Genomic DNA, 16,961 nt, shown 5'->3' with positions numbered 1-16,961 from the left:
TAGTTCGGTTAAGGCTATTAGAAGCTTTTTAGGATATGCTGGTTTTTATAGAAGATTTATTAAAGATTTTTCTAAAATAGCTAAGCCTTTGGCTAAATTGCTAGAAAAATATATACCTTTTAACTTCGATCAGAAATGTTTAGAAGCATTTAATACTTTAAAGGATAAATTGATTAATGCTTCAATCATAATTGCACCTGATTGGAACTTACCATTTGAACTAATGTGTGATGCGAGTGACTTTGCAGTAGGTGCAGTATTGGGACAGTGAAGAGACAAGCATTTTCAACCTATCTATTACGCCAGCAAAACCTTAACGGCTGCACAAGAAAACTATACTAATACGGAAAAAGAGTTGCTAGCCGTGGTTTTTGCATTTGATAAATTTTGATCATATCTCATATTGTCTAAAGTTGTTGTTTACACTGAGCATTCCACCCTTCGCTACCTTTTAACTAAAACTGATGCAAAACCTCGACTCATTCAATGGATTCTCCTATTGCAGGAATTCGACTTGGAAATTCAGGATAAGAAAGGAGTTGAAAATCTCGCGGCTGATCATCTATCCAGGCTCGAGAAATCCAATACCAGAGAACTAGATGACGTTGAAATAAAAGATTCATTCCCTAAAGAACAATTTTTCGCTATATCTAACTCTGAGGTACCTTGGTTTGCAGACATTGCAAATTTTTTAGCTGCTAACATTATCCCAAAAGGGTTAACACACCAGTAAAAGAAGTGATTCTTTAATGATGTGAAAAACTACTTTTGGGACGACCCATTTCTGTTTCGCAGATGTACAGATCAAGTCATCAGAAGATGCGTTACAGGATCAGAAACATAAAAAATATTGGAACATTGCCACTCAGGGCCAACCAGAGGACACTATAGTGGAACTAAGATCGCACACAAAATACTTGAATCAAGTTTTTATTGGCCTTCGTTATTCAAAGACGCTATCAAGTATGTTACTTCATGTGACAAATGCCAACGGACAAGTAACATATCTAAACGTGATAAAATGCCTCAAAACTATATGCTTTCATGTGAAATATTTGACGTTTGAGGTATCGATTTTATGGGCCCATTCCCAAGTTCATTTGGGAATAAATACATCTTTGTAGCAGTTGACTACATGTCCAAATGGGTAGAAGCCCAAGCTCTACCTACTAATGATGCTAGAGTGGTAGTCCGTTTCCTAAAAAAACTCTTCTCGAGATTCGAAACACCTAGAGCAATTATCGATGTGAGGACACTCATTTTGTAATACCCAATTTGAAAAACCCTTAAGAAATACGGAGTTCATCATAGAACGACCACCCATACCATCCTCAAACTAATGGACAAGTTGAAGTAGCAAACCGAGAAATCAAAGCGGATCCTTGAAAAAGCAAGAGAATCAAGCAGAAAAGATGGAGCAACGAAAGTAGAGCGATGCCTTATGGGCTTACTGAATCGCTTTTAAGACTCCCATAGGGACATCACCTTCTGAGACTTGTTTATGGAAAAAGTTGTCATCTACCATTCGAGCTAGAGCATAAAGCTTTTTGGGCTATTAAATTTCTAAACCTTGATCCCGAACTTGTAGGAAAAAATAGGTTCTTGCAGCTGAATGAGCTTGATGAATAGCGAGCCAATGTATACTAAAATTCACGCCTATACAAGGAAGCACAAAGTGGCGCTATGACGTTCGTTTAAAGCAACGAAAACAATTTGAAGTTGGAGATCTCATCTTACTATACAACTCAAGACTCAAATTGTTTCCCGGGAAACTAAAATCACGATGGTCAAGACCCTTCGTAATTCAATCTTTTCTTCCATATGGCACGATAAAGGTAAGTTACCCATCATACGGTACTTTCAAAGTAAATGGACACCGTCTTAAACTTTATAATGGTGAGAATTCTAAAGTCGATGGAGAGGAGCTACGACTCCACAAACAGCCCTGAATAAACCAACAAGGTAACAATCAAGCTTAGACTATAAACCAGCACTTCTCGGGAGGCAACTCAAATACTAATGGTTTTAAATTATTTAAATTTCAAGTTTTAAACATTTAGGTCACTAACAAAGTATTTGAAGCACAGGTTCCTAACTCCACACGGCCTAGCACACGGCCGTGCTTAAGGCCGTATGACCAACATGGATGGAAACACGGCCATGCGATATGGCTGTGCAGAAACAGGGTAGAAGATTTCCCCAAACACGGGTTGCAATAAAAACACCACGGCCGTGGTCGAATCTGCCAAATAAACATGGGCGTGCGACACGCCAGTGTCTAGAACCCGTGGACAACACTATCGAAATACCACAGACGTGTGTGGAGCTACAAGACCGTGGGAGAAACGAACCACAACACACACGGTCGTGTAACATGATTACATAGCCACATGGCCTATGCACACGGGCGTGCCAGAAGGCCGTGTGACGACATCTTAATTCGCGACAAACACGGTCTAGCCACGGAGCACATGGGCGTGTGCCCCGGCCGTGCCATTTGAAGAATCAAAATAATCCTTTTATTTTCCTCCCATTAAGTTTTTAAGATTCATTTCTTTCCCTTTTAAACACGGCTTATATTTGTGACTATTATCAGATTATTCCCTTCACTCTTTTTTTATCATTCAGAATCATGCTTGACATCCAAATTTATTTCCAATACTTGATCTCACCAATCCAAGAATAACGTCCATTCTTAATACAGGAAGTTCCACTTCTCCCCCTCTCTTATTCTTATACTTTAATATATATCTTTGTACATTGAGGGCAATGTACATCTTAAGTGTTGGGGGGAGGGAGGCATTCATGTCATTATCAGAAAAATCCCTGAATGGTTACCTTGTTCTCTTGAAAAGCTCTCATATCATATTTAGGATAAATTTTAATTGATTTATGATTTTGATTGATATATCTTGACTTAAAACATAGGCCTTTATGCATTGATTGTTTAAACTTTAAGACATTAGAGAATCAAGCATGATGAGTTGATTTTTAAGACTTTAAAATTATAGGCTGTTTCCCCAAGTCTAGGTATTACTTTGAATTGGAATTCACTAGTCTAAACATCAAAAAGCCATAATTTTTGTGAGATTTTTGATCCTTTTGAGCATCTATTAATCCTTTCATGCTCACTTTTATTATTGCTTTGAGTGCGTCAGTATTGAACTGTTATTCTAGAACTTGCTTGATTATGCATGTCGAGACCACACCATTTGATTTGATATGTCAAAATGATTAAGGCACTTAGGATTAACCCACTCATGCCATGAAAATCCTACCTTCACGATTGACCCCTAGTAAACCCCCTTGATCCTAACAAGCTATTTCCTGTATTACCCTTAATATTAACCTTTTACCCATTATTGTTGAAATCCCCTAAATTAATCCCTATATTTTTTGTCGAGATTTGAGTTGAATAGATTACTTAGCTATGTTTTGTTCTTAATATTTAGTCTATATTATTTAACTTGTTCTTAAAAAAAAAAGGGACTATGTATATATATCTGTAATTCCATATTTTGAGAAGAAGCTCTATTGTATGCAAGTGAAGATTAACTCTTTTTCTAGTTAGGCAATTTTTTTTCAATTCAATCTCGATTCTAACCCTCTAAAGACCTTTTGATTGATGTATCATCTTAAATTATAGTAGTGGAGATTTGATTTTCATGCAAGCCTATGGTAATGACTTTTCATTATTGACTATTGAGTGCTTCATTTATTGTCCTTAAACACCTCGAGTTATTTGAGTGAATCTTTAGTGAGGATGTGAAACTCTGTGATATTCTGAATCAAAGGTAATTACTTAGATGTGGAGAGACACCTATGTTTGCAAGATTAAATACTCAACTTGGAATATTTGAAACTTTTATGTTCTTTTAGTTGAATTCTCAATGTATGATTACTTATGGATTAATGTGAGATATTATCGATAGAAATTATAAGTTGAGAAGAATTTATTTTGAATATGAGTTGAGAATTTTGCTTGAGGACAAGCAAATGCTTAAGTGTGGGGATATTTGATAAACTGTAAATTATACATATTTTTACCCCATGTTTAATGCATTTTATGGATGATTTCTCATTAGAATCGGTGAATTCGATGCTCCTAATGCTTTAATTTCATGTTTATACTTAGGAGAGCATAGGAGAGCGAAAGGAACGAGAAATGGGTCAAAAACTGAGAAAATGGGCCAAAGTACAAAATCAACACGGCCTGGACCTCCTCGCACAGGCAGACCACATGGCCGTGTCAATTTGGCAGGCTCGAGCACGGCCTGAAGTAATCAAACACGGGCGTGTTACACGAGCGTGTCCCTGCCGAGCCCAAGTTGAGTCCAATTCGGAAAAGGCTAATTTTGAGGGCTTCTAGGCATTCCAAAGCCTATAAATACACTCTAGAGGAGGAAGAAAAAGGAGACAGAGAAGAGGGAGTAATGAATTACTCCAAGAAGCCGATTAATCCATCTCAGAAGCTGATTTATTATCAAGACTGAAGATCTCTCCTCAATTTCCCTTCAGGAGTTTTGGGTTTTCTTTATGTTTTGTATTCTTTATTCTTCTGAGATGTTTTCTTATTTAGTTATGAACTAAAACCCCTAAATACCTAAGGGGAATGAAACCTAAGACGAATCTTGTTATTATTTTCTGAATCGTATGATAAATATTTAACTTGTTCTTAATTATGTGTTCTTAATTCTTGTTTTGATATCCCAGGATTTTGGGACTTAGTTTTTAAAATTTGAAAAATCCGACAGTGAACTACACGGTCTAACGACACGGTAGTGTGGACCACATGGGTGTGCCCTTGGTCGTGTTGACCTTGAAGCTAAATTTCCCAAAAATCGGCAGAGACACGGCCTAAAAGATACCATACGGGAGTGCGACACGGCCGTGTGGACACACGGCTTGAACGCACGGGCTATTTTACTCCGTGTGAAAAATGAAGCTAAATTTTCAATTTTTAAACAAGTCAGAGAGCTCCACGGGCGAGGCACACGGTCGTGTGTTCGGACACATGGGCATGTGGGAGAGCAAATGGGCATGGGAGAAACGAACAATATAGCACATTACCCTGCGATACGGCCGTGTGGATACTCATGGGCGTGTCCTAGGCCGTCTGAAAATTGTAGCTAAATTTTCAAATTTTAAACAAGTCAGAGAGCTCTACGGGTGAGGCACACGGCCTTGTGTTCGGACACACGGGCGTGTGGGAGACCATACGGGCGTGGGAGAAGCGAACAACGTAGTACACAGTCGTTTGATATAGCCGTGTGAACCACACGGCCTGAAAACTCGGGCGTGTCCAAGGCTGTGTGATGAGTGGTCCATTATTTTCCTCGATGAACACGGGTTGGAATTCGTGCCACACCGGTGTGTGACACGGCTGTGTGGCCCAACACGAACCGTTACACAACCGTGTCGCCCATAAAATCCCCTACCCTAAAATCTTATTTTTGTCTTCTTCTTCTCAAACCCTCTCAAGCGCTAGCTGTAGTAACTTTTTATCCCCTACTCCAGCCACCTTTCCCCATCGTCCGACTATCAGCCTCTTCCCCACCGTTTCCCACCCCCAACCCGACCTCCACCACTCGGTTCTCCTTCCTCCACCTCTCCTTTCTTTCCCTTTCTTTGCTTTTTTCCCACCCCTCATCCCCCTCACCTCACCACTCCTACTCCCAACGTACAGCCCTACGCACCACCGCGCACCCCCACCGACCACCCGCTGAACCCACCCCCTTTTTCCCTTTTTCTCTTTCTTTCCCATTTACCCGCAGCACCCAACACCCACCTCCTATTTTTCCTCTCCATTCTTACCCCACAACCCAACCCCGCACACAACTCCCCTCTCCTCGCCGTCCGACCCTTCGCCCATCGACACTACCGTCCGTCCAAAGTCCGACCACTAAACATCACCGTCGGGTCTCCTTTGTTACTCATTACTCTTTTATTATTACTATTATTTATTTACTTTATAGTCCTTTATTTATTGCATAAATATTATTATTAGTTATTTTATCGATTATTAGCATTCTTGATTTGTCAGCTAGTGATATTGGGTACTGTTTTAGACTAGTATACTAAATACTCATTGGTTGAGTTCATTATTCACTATTTCTATTACAATTTGTTCCTACCATTAGGTTTATTCCTTCATTTAGGTATTGTTGCTTATTTCTATTATAATGAGCTTATTTAGGTTCCTTGTTATTATCATTACCTATTATCATGTCATGAATTGTTTTTGTTCCTTATTATTTTATCATGTTATCCCATGCCAATATCACAATATTATTTTTGCATGTTTGGATTTTCATACACATTGTTTAGGCATAACTTATTATTTAGGATTACTTAGATTTTGCTTTATCAGCTTTTATTTATAGAATTGGTGATTATTTACTTATTTACTATTGAACTCTTTTTCTTTTTATAGGCACACTATGACGAACAGGTGACAAGTCCAAAGTCGCCCTTCCCGCTTCGAAAAAGCAGAAGGGTCCCGGCTCAACCTCCGCTTTGAGCGCCTCTACCGAGGCTCGCCACCCTTATCTTTGATTTTTGGTGGGCTCTCAGGAAGAACTGTACTAGCTTCATCGAGTATGACCCCTAGGTGTGGGTCGCTGTATTGATTGGGCCGCGCTAGAGCAGGTCCGTTTGGCTGATGATGTACGCGCGATTATTACCACAACCCCGTGGGACAGGTTCTTCACCATCATCGAGCCCACCTACTCAAAGTTTACTCTAGAGTTCGATGCCACATTTTCGGTCCAGCAGGTCATGTCAGTCCATGATGAGCCCGACACCATCACCTTTCGCCTTGGTGGGTTGGTACGACACATGAGTGTTCCAAAGTTCGGTGCTGCTTTGGGACTTTACACAAAGGAGTTCATGAGCACCGAGGACTTTCTTAAACTTCATCGACATATTCATTACTCGCGTTCTCGATGTTGGACTGAGCTCACGGGTGGCCTGACTAACTATGACGCAAGTCGCTCGAAGGTGACGCATCTCTCTTTGGCCCTACGATATATTCATGCCCTCCTAGCTCACACTTTGACGGGACGGAGAGAGAGCACTAGAGTGGTTAGTACCTATGATGCCTATTTCCTGTAGAACATGACTACTGGACATGTTTTTGATTTGGCGTATTTCATCACACTCGCTTGCCGCAATCAGACTGAACGCCATAAGAAGGGTTCTATCTGTCTAGGCCCTTACGTGACTCGCCTCGCTCGACACTTCGGTCTTCTCAATAGACCAGAGTAGTCCTCGACACTTACACTCGTAGGCGAGATGTCCCCTCATGGCATCTCTAGCATGATCCACATGAGGATGATTGAGCAGCGACGTGGAGTGGACCACTTCAGTACAAACTAGTCTAGTCTGACATTCAGCATGACCCAAGGACTTCAATGATGATGTTCCTCCCTATCACGAGGACCCACCACAGCCTCCACCATCGAGTCACCGATATGCTCCCTCCACTGCTAGCTCTCGAGGAGTGTCCTATAAAGAGTTCATGAGTTTCCGTCAGTACTGTACTGAGCGGTTTGACAGTCTTGATGCGACTTTGTAACAGATCTGTCAGCATTTACATGTTACTCCTCTCCAGCGTCGACGACGCACGTATCTGATAATGAGGACCATTGAGTCCATTTATCTTTATTTTTATTTTTATTTTTAGTTTTATGTTTATTCTATTTTCCTATTTTGAACTTTATTTTAATTATTATGGTTTTTTCTTAACGAGTAACCCTTTAACTCCTTCAACATTGTGTGTATTTTCTTATTAGTTGCTCAGAATTTTGCACTACCCCTACATTTATCTACAATTCCGCTTTTCACTATTCTGGGAAATTCATCCACCATTCAGGATAGTTTCAATTATCTCCCTATCTTATGATATTTTGTCTTTATTATGATTTATATTTGTTTTTAAATTGAGAACAATGTACATATTAAGTGTGGGGAGGTTATTTATATGATTATATGAAAATCCCTGAATTATGCCTTGTGTTCAAGTAATTTTCTCATATTACTTTTAGAATATTACTTTTAGAATGAACTCTTATTAATTTGTGATTTTCATTGAGGTGTTTTAGATTAAATTCATAGATATTTGTGCATTGATTGTTTAAACTTTAAGACATTAGAGAATCAAGCATGAGAAGTCTATTTTCAAAAATAAAATTTTTAAGATGTTTCCCTAAATTGAGGTATTACCTTGAAGTTTGAAATTTGCAAGATTTACATTAAAAGCCATAATTTTTGTGAGATTTTGAGCCTTTAGAGCATACATTTTTCGAGCTCACTTTATTATTGGTTATGAGTGTGTCAATATTGAATTGTTATTCTAGAACTTGCTTCGATTATACATGTCGAGACGACACCTTTGATTTGATATACTGAGATGATAAAGGCATTTAGGTTTTAACCCACTTACCCCACAAAAAAAAAAAACCTACCTTTACAATTAACCCTTAGTGAACCCCTTTGAGCCTAACAAACCGTTTCTTAATTTATCCTTAATATTAACCCATACATCATACTTTTCGATTCACTGAGAATTTTTCCTATTTTATTGACTCCCTTTTTGTCGAGATTTGATTTGGTTAATTGCCTAACTATGTTATTTTATTTTAGTTGTATAATTTTCTCTTATTATTCATTCAGTCAAAAAAAAAAGAAAAAAAAAGATTTTTTTTTAATATTTCTGAACATGTTGATTATTATTAGTTCTTTGTCTTGAGCTTAAGTAGTTAATTTCATATTCTGAGAAGAAGCTCATGTTTATCTTTAATAAATTTGATTAATGTAATTATTTAAGTATTAGTTTATTTTTCTAGTTAGGTAATTTATTAATTTGATCTCGATTCTAACCTTCTTTTTCAGCCTTTATCCACACCTTTAACCCACGCTCCGTTACAACCCATTAAAGACTTTTGATTTGTGTATCATATCATTTTAGAGTGGTGGAGATTTGGTTTTCATGCAAGCTTATGGTAATAACTTTTCATGTTTGACTTTTGAGTGCTTAATTTTTGAACCTTAAACACTTTGAGTGATTTGAATGAATCTTTAGTGAGGATGTCAATTCTTTTTAATTTTTGAATTAAAGGTAATTATTTAGATAAGGGGAAATACCTATATTTTCATGCTTTAAATGTTAGACTTGGATTGCTTGTGCATTTAGTGCTCTTTTAGTTGAATTATCAATGTATGATTATTTTTGAAATTATGATAAAACATTATTGATGAGAATTATGAATTGAGAAAGTTAATTTGAATTGTGAATTGAGGATTTTGCTTGAGAAAAAGCAAACGCTTAAGTGTCGGGATATTTGATAAACCATAAAAGTAACATATTTTAATCTCATACTTAGCATATTTTTGGATGATTTATCATATAATTTAGTGAATTAGATGCTCCTAAACCTTTAATTTCATGTTTTATACTCATGAGAGCATAAGGGGAACAAAAGAAGTAGAAAACAGGTCAAAAACAGACAAAACGGGATGATTTAAAGATCCACATGGCCAAGCCTACTTCCACAGGGGCAGAGCACATGCCCGTGTGAGACACACGGGCTGGCCATATGCCCATGTGTCAGCCTGTGTTAGTATCGTTCCTGTTTCCCAAATAAGCGAAAAAAGCCAAATTTTAGGGTTTCTGAGCACTCTAAAGTCTATATAAACACACTAGAAGTAGACCTAAAGAAACACATAGAGCAGAAAGTAGAAATTACTCGAAGGAAGCCGTTGGAATTGTCTCAAAAGTAGATCCACCTCAAGATTGAAAATCTCTATTCAAATTTCTCTCGAAGTTTATTTGGGTTTTTTATGTCTTGTTGTTTTTCTAAATTTGAGATGTTTTCCTTTCACATTATGAACTAAACTCCCTAAATACCTAGGGAGGATGAAACCTATGACGAATCTTATTATTTAATGTTCTAACTTTAATAATAAATACTTGTTATTGTTCTTAGTTATGTGTTCTTAATTCTTGATCTAATATTTTCAGGATATTAATTCAAGTTGATGTGCTTATTCAGAGAAGCAAAAGTCTCTGTTTAAGAGTAGATCTACCATAATTAAGTGGAGTTGCATGCAACCCTAGAAATAGGGCGACTTAAATCTACCGAATTAGAGTCAAACCTAATAAGGGAATCCATAGATCGAGTTAATGCGACAATAAGGGCTTTAATTAGAAAAAAATTTCAATTAATCAACCTAGATTCAGTTGTTTTTAGTCTCGAAAGAGATATTAACATAATTTAGGGATTTCTATGAATCAAGACAAGTGAATAAATTGTTTGATTCAAAGTCAGAATAATAAGTGAAGTCTAGGAGGATTCTTCATTGGGTATTGTCTTTATTATTTGTTTATTCGATTATTTTCTTCACTCTCTGTTGTGTTTATTAGTTATCTAGTTTAGTTAAATTTAGATTAAAATAAAATCCCTTCTATTCTAGTTTAAATAATAGAAATATAGTTAATACTAGTACTTTTAGTCTTTGTGGATACGATATTCTGGACTCACCATAGCTAAACTACCATTCCATAGGTGTGCTTGCCTTTGTCGTGATCGTAGTCTAGTTTAGTGAACCATAAAAACGATCATCAATACCTTATGATGCGAGTCGCTCAAAGGCGACTTCTCTCCTTTCAGCTTTAGGTATATTCATGCTCTCTTAGCTCACACATTGACCGGTAGGAAAGAGAGCACCGGAGTCATTGGTACCACTGATGCATACTTTCTGTGGAGCATGGCCACAGCGCATATTTTTTATCTAGCCTACTTCATCGCTCTTGCCTTTCGCCATCAGACAAAGCGTAGTAGGAAGGGTCCTATCTGTTTAGGCCCTTTTGTGGCTTGACTCACTTGGTACTTTGGTCTCCTTGACACATAGAAGTAGTCCTCCTCATTTACATTCATCGGCCAGATGTCCTCACAGGGAATATCGAGCATGACCCATATGAGGATGATCTAGCAGCTTCGTGGAGTGCATCCTCATCAGTACTGATTATCTCATTCTGACCTTTAGGATGAGCTCGAAGACTTCCCTGATGATGTCCCCTTCCATCATGATAATCCACCTTATCCTCTACCTTTGAGTCACCGTCCTATTTCTTCTGCTACTACCTTAGAGAACCTCTCCGAGCGGTTCACTTGTTTCGAGCAGCATTGCTTTCAGAGGTTTGACAGTATTGACGCCACATTGTAGCAGATCTATCAACACCTCCATATATCCTTGTCAGTACTGGCGACTCACAACACCGACGCTTTTGATGATGAGGATCATTGAGCTTATTTGTTTTCTTTTTCTTTTTATGTTTATATTTATGTTTATTGTTATTTTTAGTTGTTTTTATTGTTATTTTCTTAGACTTATTTCATTTTTTATCTTTTGAACTATATTTTTTTTATGGTTGTTTCTGATCGAGTTAGTAACCTTTTAATCTTCTTCACCATTTGTGTTTATTTTCTTATTAGTTTGCTCAGAATTATGCACTACATATATATTTATCTATAATTCTGCTTTTCACCATTCTGGCAATTTCGTCCAATATTCAGGGCAATTTCAGTTTTCTCCCTCTCTTATGTTAACTGTGATTATATCTGTTTGTACATTGAGGACAATGTACAACTTAATTGTGGGGTGGTTATTTATATAATTATTAGAAAATCCCTGAATTATGTCTTGTATTTAAGTAATTTTCTCAGACTTCCATTAGAATGAATTTTTATCTATTTTAGATTTTCGTTGATGTGTTTGGGATGAATTTTTACATATTTGTGCATTGATTGATTTAAACTTTAAGATAGTAGAGAATCAAGCATGATAAGTTATTTTTTAGAAATTAAAAAACCATGATTTTTTGTGAGATATTGAGCCTTTAGGGCATATATTTTTCTTGCTCATTTTACTATTGGTTTTGAGTATGTCAATTTAATTTGTTATTCTAGAACTTGCTTCAATTATACATGTCGGGAACACACCTTAAAAAGTCTGAAATGATAAAGGCACTTAGGTTTTAACCTACTTATCCCATAAAAAGCCTACCTACATTATTATCCTTTAGTGAACCCTGTTGAGCCTAACACACTGTTTCTTAATTTACCCATTACTGTTAACCCATAACTCATTTTTTTTTCGTTGAAACTTTTTCCCCTTTTATTGACGCCCTTTTTGTCGGGATTTGATTTGGTTAGTTGTCTAACTATACTCTTTTGTTTGATTTGATGAATTATTTCTTAGTGTTCAAAAAAAAATTGAAAAAAGAAAAATAAATATTATTATTTAGTTCTATGTTGGTTGAACTTGAGCAGTTAAATTCATATTTTGAGAAAAAGTTCATTTTTATTCTTGAATAGTTCTCGATTGATGTAATTGTTTTTAATTCAACACTTTTTTATTTTTTCTAGATTAGTAATTTATTAATTTGATGTAACACCCCTTACCCATACCCGAGGCCAGGATAAGGTACGAGGAGTTACCGGACAAACATGCAAACATTAAACTAAAATACGGGCCATAAAATTTCATTCATATTTCAAAACATTCATTTACTTACACATAGTCCCTTATTTGAGTCTACGGAGCCCCAAACATACTTTAGAAAGGGTTCGGGACTAAATCGAGAACTTACGAAAATCTTGAAAATTTCATACTTTAAGGCTCCACACGCCCGTGTCCCAAAGTCGTATTCCATACATGGCTGAGACACATGGTCGTGTCTCTGCCTGTGTGGAATATACCTAGGCTATTTTCCAAGCTTTGGTCAACCTTAATCTCTTACACACTTATACAAAATCAAAAGCATATAACATGGTATTCATTTAATGATTAAACATTCTCAATAAAATCACAAACATAGCATTTGTATGTCATCATACATGTGTCTCTCATACTCATTTTACCTTGTCTATTATAGTACCACTTATACATTTATACCAAGATTATCATCTTACCAAGTATCTTCAGCTTAATCATCAAGCATTCATATTTAAAGCTAGATCATATCTTTATAAAATACCACAATTTAGATGAGCAGAATAACATGTTTTCCTGAATCATTTCAATTCAACTCCATACCCAACAAGCATTACATTGAGACTAGTCATATATATATATATATATATACATGTCATGATACATATCATTCTCTTCTGTTTTCTTATAAACACATATCATTTATTTCATTATATCAATATTTCATATACCATAGTTTCCATGTATTCCACATATATTTATTTTCCTCCTCCTCCTCTCCATTCCACATCCTTAATGTATATAGCATTCTTGTAAGTACGATTTCACAATTTACTAATAAATGCTCACATCAAACTGTCCACACGAGTCATAGTCACTTACTTATTTATAATTCAAGCTATAGAGCTCCAAATTAAGATTTGTAAATTTCCCCTGAAACTAGACTCATATATATTTCAACAATAAAATTTTCATAATTCTTGGTTTAGCCAATTAGTACAGTTTATTCATTAAAATTTCCCATGTTTCACTTTCTGACAGTTCTGACCTCTCTTCACTAAAAATTAATTATCTCACAGTACAGAACTCAGATAATGTTCTTGTTGATTTATCTTTAAAATAGACTCATTAGGAATTTTAAAAATATAATTTTGAGCTTCTAATTAATTTTCTCCAAATTTTTGTGATTTTCCAAAGTCAGAACAGGGGATCAAGTAATCATTCTGAACCAGTCTCACAAAAACATAAATATCTTAAAATATAGAACTCGTTTGCTTTCTTTGTTTATTTTATATGAAAATAAACTTATTAAGCTTTAATTTTATATCTCATTCAGTTTCTGATTCAATTTCTACTATTTTTGGTGATTTTTCAAAATCACATCACTGCTACTGTCCAAAACAGTTTTATTGTTAATTCACTCTTTCACACTTTCTCTGTATTAACCTCATTTTAACATACATATCACAAATCATTTTCACCACATTTCATACATCACAAGTATAGGCCCATGATCACAAGATCACCATAAAATCATCCTCATGTATAACTTACTTGTTTATAATCTTACCACATCCTGGTCACTTAATGAACACATCATTCACATAACCAAGTTCCTGCACTTATTCATCACAACACTCACAAAGCAATACATAGAGAGTCTCCCATTGAACACTTCGGAATATAATTCGGATACATGGAAATTTTGCACATAAGTGCCACATATGTAGCCAAACTATCTGGTACGCATAGTAGCCTGCACTTAGTATTACACATGCGACCAATTATCCGGTACACGTAGTAGCCTGCACTTAGTACTACACACGTGACCTAACTATCTGATACACGTAGTAGCCTGCATTTAGTACTACACACGTGATCGAAGTTATCGGGTATACATAGTAGCCTGCACTTAGTACTACACATGCGACCTAGCTACATATATCCCGTAGCTTTCTTGTCTACATGGTGTACACATAGTATCACCCATACGACCTAGCTACATCATAATGTCTTGTAGCTCTCTTGTACACATGATGTGCACTTAGCACCATACATGTGACCTAGCTACATACTCTCTATATCATCCAATCTTTCTGAAGGTTCAACCGAGATTTCTCTCTTTTCCAACAATTTCACCAATCAAGTAATTATCCACAAACATATTTCCAATATTATTATAAAATATCATAATACAAGTAATATTGATTTATTACTTACATATAAACTTACATCTTATTTAATATCAAGGCAATAACATTAAATTACACATTGCCTTATTAAAAATCATATGAACTTACAATTCCCCATAATATCCATAATGTAACGCCCCAATTTTCGGGAATTCTGTGAATGTTGGCATAGGTCTAATTATGTTAGTGGGCCTCTAGAAGGCCCAAGCTTAAGATAGAACCCGAAAATTTTAGTTAATTTTTGTTCCATAAGAAAAAGGGGGGTGAAATTATGAAATAGAACCTATGTGAAAATGTTTGAAAATGCTATAGGCTAAATTGAAGTGGCCAAATAAATAGGAGTGCAAAATAGGAGGATTTGCATGACAAACCTCCCATTTTACATGAAGTGGCCAGCCATCATGTTGTTGTGGACAAAATGTGCACTTGATATCCATAATTTATAGTACAAATTGATACAAATTGATAATGGGTTAGGTAAATGTTCCATGATAATGGGTTAGGTAAATGTTTCATGATAATGGGTTAGGTAAATGTTCCATGATGGGAATTTCATGTCTTTTGTATTAAAGAATTAAATGGATGAAATATGAAATTTTATTAAAAGAAAAAGGGGTGAAAAGAACAAAGTTTTGTCCATCTTTGTTTATCATAGCTGAAAGTTAGAGAAGAGAAAGGAGAGGAGAAAGCTCTTGAGTATTCGGTCACTAGGAGGAGGAAAATTGAAGGTAAGTTCTTGGTACCTTGCTTCTATTTTGAGGTTCATGAGTTCTTCTTGATTCTACCTTAACTCTTGAAGCATATTTTGACTTTTAGTTGTATTGTGAACATTTAGTCATGAATTAAAATGAAGGAAATGGTAGTTGTTTCATGTTCTTTTGATGAAAAATGGAAGATAGGTGAAGTTGAGCCAAACAAATGAGCATGCATGTGCCTTAGATGCTAAGGGGAAAAATCGGCTAACATGTTGTGCTTTAAAATGATGAAATGGAGATTATAATTAAGTAAAATCATAGATATGTGATGATTGATTGGTGATATACATGTTTAAATAACAAGCATGCAAGTTAGGTGTGAAAGAGTTATTTGGTAATAAATCTGCTTGGGACAGCAGCAGTAACGTGACTTTGGAAAATCACTATAAATTGTGGGAGATGAGTTAGAAGCTGCGTAAATTATGTAATTAAAGCTTAATGAGTCTAGTTTCAAATGGAATAAACGAAAACATATTTTGAATTCTGTACAATGAGAAATTTGATTCGTAATGAAGAGTGGTCAGATTAGTCAAACAGTGAAACATGGGAAACTTTGAGAAAAATCTGGTATTGATTGGATAAACCAAAAATTCTGAAAATTTTATGGATAGAATATATATGAGTCTATTTTCAAGAAAAATTAACAGAACTTGATTTGGAGTTTCGTAGCTCAAGTTATAAATGATTTAGTGACTGTTGCTCAGGAAGACAGCTTGCAGTGAAATTATGATTATGTGGTAAACATTGACAAAAATTTGTTAATGAGTTGCTTATTGTTTTCTTATAAGCTTACTACGATCTGTAGGTGTGGTTGGCTGAATATTGTAAGGGGTTAATACGTAGTTTGTATTTGAATAGTTAGATTAACGTGTTAGTAATCCAATTGTAGGCGGTTCGTGTGTGGATCTCGTCAATATATCGTCATAAAATGTGTGTAACGAACACCCTCTTTCTTAGTCGGATCGGCAAAAGTTGAAAACCGAAATGCCGAAAAGCGGTATTTTGTAGATTTGCGAGTGTGCGAATGCTCGTGAGGTAAATCGATTAATGTTTTTGGTAAGCTGCAAAATTTGGACCTGCAAAGTGTATGATTTACGTTCTCGATATTTTTGGGCTTAATGGGCCAAAATTGGAATGATGGGCCAACGGCCCAATTCGTAAGAACCCTCGGTACGTGATTCTGTTAGTACATGAAAAGTAGGAATATGCATGAAAAACCCTAAAAATAGCTAAATTACTATAATACCCCTATGTATGGAAAATTACTATTATACCCCTAGGTGCAAAATTATCGAAATACCCCTAGGGTTAAATTGACCTAAATGCATGTTTGACTGTTGTTATTTACTGCATGTCATGTTGTTATTATCGATGCATGGGATTGGGATATTGACGGAGGAAGTCTTGAAAGTGGCTTGTCCACGTCTTGGAGGTTTTGCCTCAATTTATTGTTAACTGAGCAAAGAAGGTCAAGAATTTGTGGAGTGTTAATGGGTGGGTTGAGCTATTCCCACATGGA

The sequence above is a fragment of the Gossypium arboreum genome, chromosome 7, assembly GCF_025698485.1.
Source record: "Gossypium arboreum isolate Shixiya-1 chromosome 7, ASM2569848v2, whole genome shotgun sequence".
In the NCBI taxonomy this organism is placed as follows: domain Eukaryota; kingdom Viridiplantae; phylum Streptophyta; class Magnoliopsida; order Malvales; family Malvaceae; genus Gossypium; species Gossypium arboreum.
Note: the sequence above shows the minus strand (reverse complement) of the source record.